General features: G+C 38.7%; 1 protein-coding gene across 1 annotated transcript in view; it reads left to right on the top strand.

Moving 5' to 3' along the window:
* The window catches only part of LOC145991130 (phospholipase D1-like), a 57787-nt gene that overhangs the window by 776 nt on the left and 44544 nt on the right, over positions 1 to 12467 (top strand). The gene's annotated exons all lie outside the window — the stretch shown is intronic.

Genomic DNA, 12467 nt, shown 5'->3' with positions numbered 1-12467 from the left:
TAGTCATACAAATATAATTTTGGTCTTGTTTTCAAGTTCTTTGGCAAAACCGTTCTATCTGCACTGTATTTAAATTTCATCACAATCGGACCACAATTTTTTTTATTTATAGAATTTTGAAGAGAGCGGTCGTTTGGACCTGACGAGGATAAAAATGGAAGGCATTCTCGAAGAAAGATAGTTGGATAGTCATACAAATATAATTTTGGTCTTGTTTTCAAGTTCTTTGGCAAAACCGTTCTATCTGCACTGTATTTAAATTTCATCACAATCGGACCACAATTTTTTTTATTTATAGAATTTTGAAGAGAGCGGTCGTTTGGACCTGACGAGGATAAAAATGGAAGGCATTCTCGAAGAAAGAAAAAAAATAACCATAGATTAACGCAGAACTGAATAAGCTAAACTTTGATGTAACTCGTGTTTTTGTAGGTCTACTGGCTAATTTTTAATTGGAGTCCAAACTCGAGTATTCATAATTTTTAATCATACATGTCAAATGCATCCTCAGATGTAGGCAACTCCGCATATAAGAAGAGTAATTTGGGCTGCCTATCTAGAAGGGTCACACTGAGGCAGCTTTCAGACAGAAGCGACATGGAGGCTTCACACTAAAGCACAGTGATCCGGAATGCGAAAAAAATCGGCAAAAATCAGGAGCTCGCTATTTGACCCCTAAATCAATACAAACGTGTAAGATTAGGAATTTTAAGGAATAATTCACACAGAATTCACATGAGATTGATTATTTTGATTTTTATACAAAAAGTATAATTTTGACTTATTTCAATACACACTCGAAACCACAGTAAAACTAAACAATACACTTGGAAACCGAAATTCATTTCAAGAAATAGATTAAATAATAACAAAAAAAATGAAAATAAGGATTATAATGATAGTAATAAAATAATAATAATAATAATAAATGTGAGAAGTATCGTTAAAATGAATTCAGTTTATCACCTATTATTTCTGTCGCTACTTTCTTCAAAAGTGATAATCTGCTTTTAAGATTGCATAGAGTGAAGAAAAAGCAACTACAAACACTTTTTAAAAGTCAACTGAAATTAATTTTAAGAAAATTATCTTCTTTTCGGCAACAGTTTTCATATCCTTAAAATACTTTGACACATCAACACTAAAGGTCTTGACACAATCTTAAGCGATATTTTTAAAATGTATAGAATGTAACGCGAATGAAACAAATGATTAATCTGATAATCTCCATCTTCATCAGATTTCCATGACACACCATCACCATTAACCCACAAGGACACGTGAATGGGTAAAAATGACCCAATTATTTTTTTTAATATTTCTTTCATCTTTACCAATGAATGTGCCTGAGGCGACCCTTCTCAGTATACCTTTCCAGTAAACACTTTGGAATGTCATGACCTTGAATCAGCTATGAGGCTTCGTTAGTTGCCCTCAAAGGGCCGTAGAAACATTGCTTGTGTAAATTTCACCCACACGTGCGCTCCTGCGTTTCAGCTTGGTATTTAAACATGATATTTTCTCTCATTTTTATCAATTGTGAAATACAATAAAGATGTTCAAAATTAATACAATTAGTTTAACCAATAAAGGTATTGTTAATCAAATGCTTTAATGTAATTATAACTCGGATTTACGAAGTAATTTTGCTTCTGGGTAATATTTACACAGCCGAGTATTTGGGGAAAATTTTAGGGAGGATGTTGAAGGTTTTTGGAGATGTTAGGGGTTGTTGGGGACGTTTGAACAAATTTCTGTTACACTGCTCTACTTCTATATGTATTAAGCATCAGCTGATAGCGAAATCGGAGACGATTTATTCCCCTAGCTGCGCACACGTGACCACGTTTGATTCAGGGTTGCCAGCTGACCCATTAACAACGGAGCACACGTTCACAAATAAGCTAAATTTGTCAAAACTAGCAAAAAGTAGCAAAACTTTTCTCCCGTGCCGTTTCCACAATATCCTTTGATTTAGACATAAATCGTTGTGGCAAATAGCGGCGAAAGCTATGTTTACTCAAGATAACTTTTGTATTTTCAAGTAAAAAACAAAACATTATATTTTATTGTAATTCAAATATGTTCTTTTTCTGTCCATTACTGGGAAGTTGTGAGTCTACCTAGCACAATTATGTTGTCCGGCGAAAAAAATAATTGGTACAACAAGTCTTAAAACTAAGTACAAAATATAGCCCGAAAATTCCATTTTCACGAACCGCCATTTTGAGGCCCGAAAACAAGAACAAATAATAAATTTAGAGAAAACATTTTATGGCAGTTTCATGCCCCATTTAGTTGTTTACAGAAGTGGTAACGTTTTATCCCCTTACCGAAAAGTCCAAATTTCTATTTTTGCCGACTTTTTTCGCATTCTGGATCACTGTGCAAAGCGACAAGCGCACCTTCAATCTGTAATATATATATATATATATATATATAAAACCATTTACTATGCATGCTATTGAGAAAACGGTCGTCTAAATGACACGGAGGCAACAAGTAGCGCGTGCAGCATGGCTTGTTGCGAAAGGTTGCATTTATTTTTGAAGGTTCGTTTCCAAGTGACATAATATGTCGCTTCGGTCTGAAAGGTCCCTCCGCGAAGAGGGACAATTACGCACCAGGCATGCATTTATTCCAATATCGTCGGAATGAGCAATGCTACTAAAAAGATCTCCGGCAGAAATGAAGAGTATGAATTTCTCCCCATGTGGCAAGTGGAAGCGGTTTCCTAAGTTGATTATTAAGCCTTATACGATTTTTGAAAAATATGATGAATTAGTATTTACCGAATCCCATGTATTCCTTATGGGACATGAACTTCAACTTCAAGTTACGGCTCATCAAATGGGAGTTTCGACTTTTCCTACTGCTATGACATAGTTCTACGTGTCCTTTTTCCGTCCATGTACTTTTCTACGTCATCGGATGTTTGATATTCCCGAGAGAACGAATAAAATAATGGTCCCATAAGCCTAGTGCATTTCTCCTTGCCTCCCACGGCCATCCTGGCAGTGTTGCCAAACCTGATGTGCATAATAGAGCTAAATTTCACCATTAATATAGCTAAAGAGGACTTTCAAGGAGCTAGATTAACGAAGGCTGCATAAAGTGCCTACTAGGGTAATTTTAGTTGTCGTAGGGGTAGGGGTGCTGCTATTACCGTTAGCTTTAAAGTGATGGCAATTTATTCTTTCTTAGTTTTCACCGCCTAGATTTGGCGGCATCACCCATCTCAATAATCCAATGATGTTAATATAAAATCGAAAATAAAGGGTTCCCGGATAACAAAATTGTCATCTTCATCTTAGCCACAGCGCTATATATAAAAATACATGGGGAGGAAACAAAAGGTGGGTGACGCAGCCTATAGCTATACGAATATCACGTCACGTGCAAAATGTACACTCATGGCAAAAGTTGGTATTTTTGGGCCGGAGCCGGTGGTGGCATCATAGTGGGGCAGAGGGCGGGTGCCACAGTTCACAGTCAAACGAGTGCACGAAAGAGCCAGATTTGGCTCCAAAAGAGCGAAGTTGGCAACAGTGATCAGCAGCTGCCCCAGCGAGAAAGACCAAGGGGAAATTGTCCCTCCTCGCCTTAATGTAGATTTCTGAGGAGCGCGAGAACCACACGAAGCGTCACTGCAATCAAACGAACGAATACTTAATCCAATTTCTTCACATAATTATTCCGGAACTTCGCTGCAATTGCGTAGAAATTTCAGAGAAAAATTCAGGCTCGACCAGGACTCGAATCTGGGGTCTTTGGCATACCGTACTACGTACTACGAACTGAACTACCCATCCAACTCTGATGTCGTTTGGTTTTTCGCTTCTATTCTTTTACCTGTATTGAATTGTCTGTCAGTGATACCGCAGTCGGATCTGCCTTTGAAAACCGACGACGTCGACAGAAATACGTAGAAATGTTCCTGCATATCGCGAAAGGCGTGAATATTATGGTTTGTACCCTATCTATTTCATCACAAGCAAGCAACCACACATCGCCAATGTTGGCCTATGGTGAATTGTGAATTAAAAACGAAACTTTTCTTGACTCGTTCGAAGGCTTCGATAGGTACTATCTCAGCACGATTAATACGAGTGGATATCCAGAATCATACTGGTTTCTCTCGAAAAACGAACATTTTAGGCTACGATTTTCTGGAAACAGTAGTAACAATCACAAACGCTACACATAGCAACTAAAGTTTTTGTAGATGCCTCGGTGGCTAAGTCTGTTGATTTGTCGATTCGCGATCTTGATACGGATGGTTCCTGGCATGGATGTTCATTTGTGAGTGAACCTTTATCAATTCATGTACAATAATTACTTCATGTAATTACTAATCATCATTTACCTTCAGCGACGAGATTAGCCAAAATGGAAGTGACGCAAAATCTTACAAAAATTACTTAACTTTCGATGTTGTCACTAGCGTAACGTGGCCTTTGATGCAGGATAATCTATAAGGGACCATTGGTGAAATAAATTCATACAGTAAGTTCATATGGATAGTTGGTGCAAGAATCTTTCTTAAACGATAATCTTCGACGGAGCCGTAGCTAGAGATTTCAGCATCCGGGACAGGAAAAGAATTAGGAGCCTCTTGCGTCAAATTCGCCCACACCCCGCTTGGGCTAATGTTCTCATTTCTCTAGTTTACACTCCCATTTAAAATTCTCTTGCAAACAGCTACCCTCAAACCGTGGAATCCACAGCAAAAATAATACAAGTCTTGTCTCAAGTGGGTGCCGTGTTCTACAACAAAACTCTTTTGCCTTTTAATTCTAGAAAAGCTCGCTTTCTAAGACAATATTGTCCTGTAACAAAAGTTTGAAATACTATTGATTGATTGATTTAGTTTATTTTACTTCGCGTTTTGTGCCTCTTAGCTAATTTGCGAAGATGGGGACGAGTGATGAAATGATGAATGGACATTCACAAACAACCAAGCCCGAGCGGGATTCGAGCCCGGGACCCTTGGCGTCGCAGCGTTGAAATACTTTTGTTTCTCCTTATCTGTATGATATAGGGGTACAATGCATTACCACAGGTAAGTTATCTGCAGTATTTCTAAGTGTCTATATATTGTGTGCAATTACAAACAGAATCGTTAATATAATAGTATTACTAAGAGAAAAACATTGTAAAAATGATGCTTTAAATACAAAAAATCACCAAGACCACGTATGATTTTATAATTCACATTACTAACCAAGTGCAACACTTCGCATAGTATATTCTTTCATAATCACTATCACAACGCCAAATTCGAGATTTTAAGTTTTCGTTATTCCCCTACACATACTATCAAGTTACTACTCAATACCCCGCGTAACACTATCACCAGAGGCGAAGTGTCCGGTCATCGGGAGATGCGGCGAAGACAAAGCAAAATAATAATAAAGCATGCTTTTAAAATATTTTAGAGAAATAGTAAAAAATATGTCAGAATACTCGCATATTTGAGCGAAATTAGTCACTCGACGCCATGAAACAGTTAGAAATACGCAAGAGATTCGCTAAGTTTAGCTTATCGAAAGGAAAGCCCAGTTCTACCCCCCGTGCCTAACCATCCCGCTACGTTTCCTGTTGTGCAATGGTGTCAGGCGGCTCTTGAAGGTCTGGTCATAAGAGGCCTTTTTTCAGCCCCTTGTTTACAAACACGGCATGCTTTAAGTGTTTCCCCACGGTTAGTACTAGAAAGAGCTGGGGGGAAGGGAAGCAGTTCTGGATCCATTGTATTTCCTTCACAGTATTTCTCCTTTTCAATTTTTTTTTCCCTTTTGATCCTGCGGTTCAAATATCGTTTTCAGAAAATAATGTTCTTACTTTACAAAACACGAAGTACTTCAATGTTGTTTTGTGTTTACTATGCTTACGAATGATAAGACTGATCAAGATTTTTGTTCTCGAGGTGACAGACATACTTACTTAGACAGAACCTTTTCCCTAACATATCTTACTTTCACTACCCGGATTTCGGAGAGAGACGTTTAACAATTTTTCCATTTTCGGGTAGAATTTAAGAAAGTTTGGTCTTCCTTATTTTACGACCATATACAACGTAGAATAAAATGAATTTGGCCATCTCTACGTCACATGTCTGTACGAACACTGTTATCAACATTATCAATGTAGAAATCCCCCCTCCCCCTCCACGGTTGAAAGATTGACCCTGACGTTTGGCAAGTCTTGCGATGACTACGTAAAAATGTCACTCTTCGCCACTGATTATCACGAACAAGGCCTAATCATTAATTATTTGTCAGTAAAGGAAAATTTGATATGACCGTTGGAAAACGCTTGCACTGCGATCAAGAAAATTTAATTATTTGAAAACTGGCAATATTATTAACTTGATAGAGCGCCAATACTTTCACAGCACACTTTGCCTCAGGGAGAGGGGCGAGAGGCGAGACCCCCCTCGTCCCCGTCCCAGCTACGGCTCTGCCGACCAGTATTTATAAATGTTCCCTGTTCTCTTCTGAAATAATATTTAAAAATAATAAAAGCCCCTACGGTAATCTTATCTATCGAGAACGTATGTTGCTATTCGTATATAATTGTAGCGTGATCACAATGTGTGAAGTCGAAGAAGGCGAACTGCGTGGAAAGAAGGAAATAGCACTGGCTGTCCATGCCACTATCTGAACCAAAAGGAACGGAAATAAAATTATGAAATCTGGTTTGTAGATAAGACTCCAAGAAACTTACGGATAGCCGCTTCTAAGTAAGTTGAACCGTTTGACGTTTCGTTTAGAGGTTAAGTTGCCAATTCTTAGAGTAATTAATTGTATTAAGAAAGTGATTCACCTGTTGGTCATCATGCACATTTGCGTATACTGAAATTTATCTTTTGGAGCACGCGTGTGACATTTACAACTGAATTTGTCGTTATCAAGTAGATCCTCGTCGCGAAAGTCGAGTCACTCCTGCTTCACGGAAGTTCCTGCCTTTTGTGCGAGGCGCGAATCCCTGGTGGAGTTCCTCTCCGACGGTGTAGTGGCTAACGCTACCGCATGGTAAACAAGGGTCCAGGTTCGATTTGCTGTGTGGGCACATTTCACGCTTCTGAGGATTCCACTTTACCAGGGTGCAGATTGGTGTGGAGAGGGAGGAGCACACACAGACAGACAGACAGGCGGGCGCGCGCGCACACACACACACACACACACACACACACATATATACATATAATGTGTGTGTCATTAAATATGTGTCAATTATTAAATAATCAAATTGTATTATAAAATATACTGTACATTATATCGACTGCCCTTCATTCAAAATTCGATTGCAAATTGAAGATTTTAATACAGCCTACTACTAATATTATGAACACTGATTTGCGTGACTAAGGAGGGGAGGGGAAAAAATAAGACACATTATGAAGATAACAGTTTCCTGTATAAAATTCACATCTAAATGATATTACGTGTTTTATTAATTTAATATACAGGGTGATCCGTTTGGATATGGATAAAATAAAATGGATGTGAAATTTTGTTGGTCAAATGTAATTACCTGAAATATTGTATACAAAAGACTGAAGGGTGATAGTTTTTATTTTTATACACTACTAACAGTTTGGTACAGTTTTCAGTTTCCTACATTACCTCCATTGCAAACTCTGCACAACTCATAACGGCGATTCAATTCATTCTACGTCTGGTGTAACATCTCTGGGGTGATTCTGTCGAAAGCCTGTGTGATTTTGAGTTTCAAATCATCAATGTCTATGGGTTTGTGAATAGACAGTGTCTTTAACGAAACCCCGGACGAAGAAGTCTGGAGGGGTTAAATCTGGGGATTTGGGAGGCCAAGCAATTGACGATTGAAATGTTGATCAAGAAAATCACGAATCAGTTCAAACTTCATTGTTGCCAACACACTACAGCAAAACTCTCATGTTTCACACAAGAAAATTTTCCTACTATCACATTTACGTTTCTATTAATGTTTTATTTTATCCATACCCAAATGGATAACCCTGTATTATATACTTTGCGGTAGCTGACGAAATGAGATGAGAAACGGAGAAGAAATAACAAAGACTAATTTCTGTGTTCTGTGGATTGCTGGTTCAGTGTCCTTAGAGAAGAGGCTCTTTGTTGTCCGTTCTTTTCGTATGTTTTCGATATTATTCCAGTAAAGTATATTCGACTAACAAACTAATTGTTTGTGTTTGTTAAAATAAAAACTCTCCCCCCCCTGAAAAGTTTGGTGGTGGTGGGGATTTAAAGACAAGATCATTGGACGGGGGATTTTGCACCCTGCTTTAACTGCAAGGTCCAGTCCATGCCGACTCATGATCTCGCTACCGAAGGTTCAGGGTTCGAATCATGGTATGGTTTATATTGATACTGTACATGTGTTACAAGAAATTTCTACTGATTCCATTTTACATGTTACAAAATGTTTCCCCACCTCTCACCATCAACAAATGGAAGTCCAAGAATTGAAACCACTAGTTTTAATTTAATGCTAAGACTCTTGTATAGTGCTTAAACATTGACATCTCCCTGTCATTTATCATTTTATGGATGAATAGACCTATTCACTCTCATTGTAGAGATTGTAACGGAACTATTCACTCAACTCACTCTGTTCCTTATACAGCTGATTAGTCCTTCACAAAATGACAATTTCAAAGCATAGCATATGATGATAAAAACCACAAGTCCTAGTGTTTTTTTTGTTTCGAACACATTTCAAGAACAGCAGATAAAGAGGGGGGGACGGAACTGGTGCTCAACAGTCTCAGATCTCAGACTTCTAATCAATGAGTGATTCCAGTGGTTGGGAACCTATTTTAAACAGGTAGTAGCAGTTTCAATCAGTCTATCTGTGCATGAAATAGACGTAAACAGACTGGATTAATCTATTCTTAATTTCCACCTTCTACGAGGGTCACTATTTATATTTTGACGTTTGCACGCAATCGTCTGGCATTATTGACCATAACGTACTTCAAATGTTTTGTCAATAGCTTCATTTGTGTTGTTTATGTTGCCTTGGAGATTGCGCGACAACAATAAAATGGAATTAACTCGTGAACATTTTCGTGCGATGATTTTTTACGATTTTCGACGTGGATTATCAAGACAAGAGTGCATCGATCAACTTACTTCCACATTTGGCGATGAAGCCCCATCCTTTGCCACTGTGAAACGCTGGTATAACGAATTTAACCCTCGGATGCATGACACTTTTTTTTACAACTTTATATATGTGGGGTCAATTTGACCCCAATGCGATTATGCATTGAAATAATTACGACAGAGTAAATAGTTCAGCTAATATGGTTTATTGATCAATAATTTCTCTGAATATAACATAGGAAACAATTACCCTTTTATTATTATTTAAGCCCCCCAGAAAAAAATAACAATGTATTGACAATTCACTATTTTACATATTAATGGTAGTTACACTTCGCTCGCAATTATCAAAACTTCAGTTGACCTGAGAAACAGTATTTTAGAGATAACACAATACAGCACTAAATATTCTTTTTTCTAGAACAAATAAATTTAAAAAATATATATAATAAGAAAGAAATAAAAAGAAGAATGTGCAGACCTCTCATGGCAATTAAATACACCTCACTCGCATTCTGAGCACACCACAATCACACTGCTGTGTACTTTGCACACAGGTTTCCCACATCTCTGCAACGTTCCGTCGTCTTTCTGTCCTCTTGTCTTGTGCAGACCTGGCATCTTACTCTTCTCTTTGAAGATCTTTCCTCCAGTCTCTGTGCCTGCCTTACTACGCCGCAAAGTTTCATTGCCTCGGTTACTGGTTTCTTCAGGTTCAAGCTTTGGCACCTCCCCCGCATGTGAGGAAGAATCAACTCATTCGCTAACTCGATAAGGAACATACGGTGTCTGTAACTGACTCCCGAATGCTAATCAGAATGTTGTGACAAGTAGCATGTGTATGCATTGAGAACGCCTACATTGATTACATTATAGAAGAGGGTCATTAGCAATCGACGTGTCTGTCTTCTGCATGTGTATGTTTGAACAAGTTTATCCATGGTGTCCACTCCAATCTTTGTTTGGTTGTAAAACTTTATGATTTCTGGCTTCTTCTTAGAATCATCATCAATGTGTATGTCATGATGCATGGTGCTGAGTAGAATGACATTCTTGTTTTTCTTCGGCACGTAGCTTACCAGTGTCTTATTTTCATGGAAGGCGAATTGTGATGTGCAAGGCTGTCTTGTCTTGATATTGGTAAGTGCAGGTGGGATTTCACGTTTGTTTTTCTTTACTGTTCCAACAATGGTTACATTTTGTAACAGGATATCCTTAGCCTAGTCATGACTTGTGAAAAATTGGTCAGTTGTGATATTTCTTTCAGAGTTCCGCAGTGTGTAGCACAGTTTCTTCAAGACGTTGCTTGTGAGGTTCTTTTGAACTGGCTCTCCTGGATGTCGTCCCAAGTAGATTATACCGTCTTTGGCGTAAAAGTTATCAGCATCGCACAACCAGAAGATCTTGATGCCGTTTTTTGGCAAGCTTACTTGGCATGTATTGCACGAACTTGCATCTCCCACGGAAAAGCACTAACTGTTCATCAATCGTAAGAAAGGCGCTGGGTACAATGATTCTGCGACAGTTTTCGATAAAAAGTCTCCAGATATATCGAAATGTAGCCATGTGATCAGTCTCCAGACGTGCAGCGCGAGTACGTTTGTCATCAAATCAAAGCAGTCTTCTGATGTCTTCGAAACGATTTACTCCAAAGGTTGCTTTGTACTTCGGGTTGGAGAATTTGTTGAGAAAAAGCTCACGAACAGGAATAGTTCCCGCGATAAGGAGGATTCCAATGAAACCCCGAAGCTCTTCCAATGTTAGATCAGTCCACTTTTTACCAGATTTCACTGCTCCTCTTCTTCCCTCTAAATTCGTGCACTGTACAATTTCCTCCAAAATTTTTGAGGAAATGAACAAGTCGGAAGCTTTCTTTTGGTGACGTGAAGACTACAGACCGCGGCAGACCTGATGGTTCTCGTATGATGTTGTGTGCAACAGTCTGATAAGATCTTGACGGCTTGCTTTTTCACTGAATTCCATTCTTTGAGATCATGCCGAAAGGTTCTTGGTCATCTGTTGCATCATCCTCTTCACGGACTTATGTCTGTTTCAACATCACTGCTCTCTTTTTGGAATCTCTTCCACTTCTGTAACACCATCCTCTTCGTCAAAGCTGTCCGTGTAACTGGCAACACCATCATCGTCTTCTTCTAGCAGCTCGTGAATTTTATTCAGTGTTAATCCTCTTGTGGTCATTACTGTCAGTGTCACTTTCAATGTAATACTCAGACGCTTTTAGAGTGGTAAAAAACAGCACTAAGAAAGTACCTGGTCACAAACACAATGCCACGACCTACCAGACGCTGTCGGCAACATTTCGTACGCAACAATGAAATCTAAACGACGAACTGTAGAAATACCGACCGACTAACACGCCGCCTCATTACACAATAACTGGTGGCTTGTTTCTCCTCGATCCGCGCCAAATACATGTGCGCATGCGCACTTTGCAGTGAGTCATGACAGGGTGGGTGGTTGACCTTGAGATGATTGCGTTTAGTTTGAGCATCATTGAACATAATATGTAGGATCAATTTCCATTTATGAATGTTTTCCTGCTCTTTTTAGGCTGGGGTCAAAATGACCCCACACATGGAAAGGAGGGGTATTGTTAAAAAAAACATAAATAATATAATTTAAAATAAATTGTAAGAAATGTATTTATACATGTTCCTATAGCTGAAGTAGCATGGTAAGATGTCACAGAAAATCAGAATTTTTTATTTAGATTTTATTAAAATACCAGGAAAAAATACTCAAAAAGACGCTCGCGTCAATTGGTGCAAACAAATGTTCAATAAATACAATCGTGGTACTTCAAAAGACGTATATAAGATTGTAACAGGTGACGAATCATGGATATATGCATATGAGCCGGAACGTAAACAGCAGTCGACTGTATGGGTGTTTCAAGATGAACCCAATCCAACAAAAGTTGTTCGCGCTCGAAGCACATCGAAACAAATGGTCGCCTGTTTTTTCGGGAAAACTGGTCATGTTGCAACTCTGCCTTTAGAGGAACGTAGAACGGTCAACTCTGAATGGTACACAACAATTTGTTTGCCTGAGGTCTTCGGTCAAATACGGAAAACAAACAAACGCTGTCGGATCATTCTTCATCAAGACAATGCCAGCTGTCACACATCTCGTCTAACAACCGACTTTATGAACAGTCAAAAAATCGAATTGATGGGTCATCCGCCGTACAGTCCTGATTTGGCACCCAATGACTTCTTCATGTTCCCGAATGTCAAGAATAAATTGCGTGGACAACGATTTTCGTCGGCGGAAGACGCCGTTGATGCTTTCAAAAACCATATTATGGGGGTGTCTCATGAAGATTGGAAAAAC

Source organism: Lepisma saccharinum, chromosome 8 (genome assembly GCF_977018435.1).
Source record: "Lepisma saccharinum chromosome 8, izLepSacc3.1, whole genome shotgun sequence".
In the NCBI taxonomy this organism is placed as follows: Eukaryota; Metazoa; Arthropoda; class Insecta; order Zygentoma; family Lepismatidae; genus Lepisma; species Lepisma saccharinum.
The sequence above is the reverse complement of the archived record's forward strand: the minus strand, read 5'-3'. Positions and strand labels throughout refer to the sequence as shown.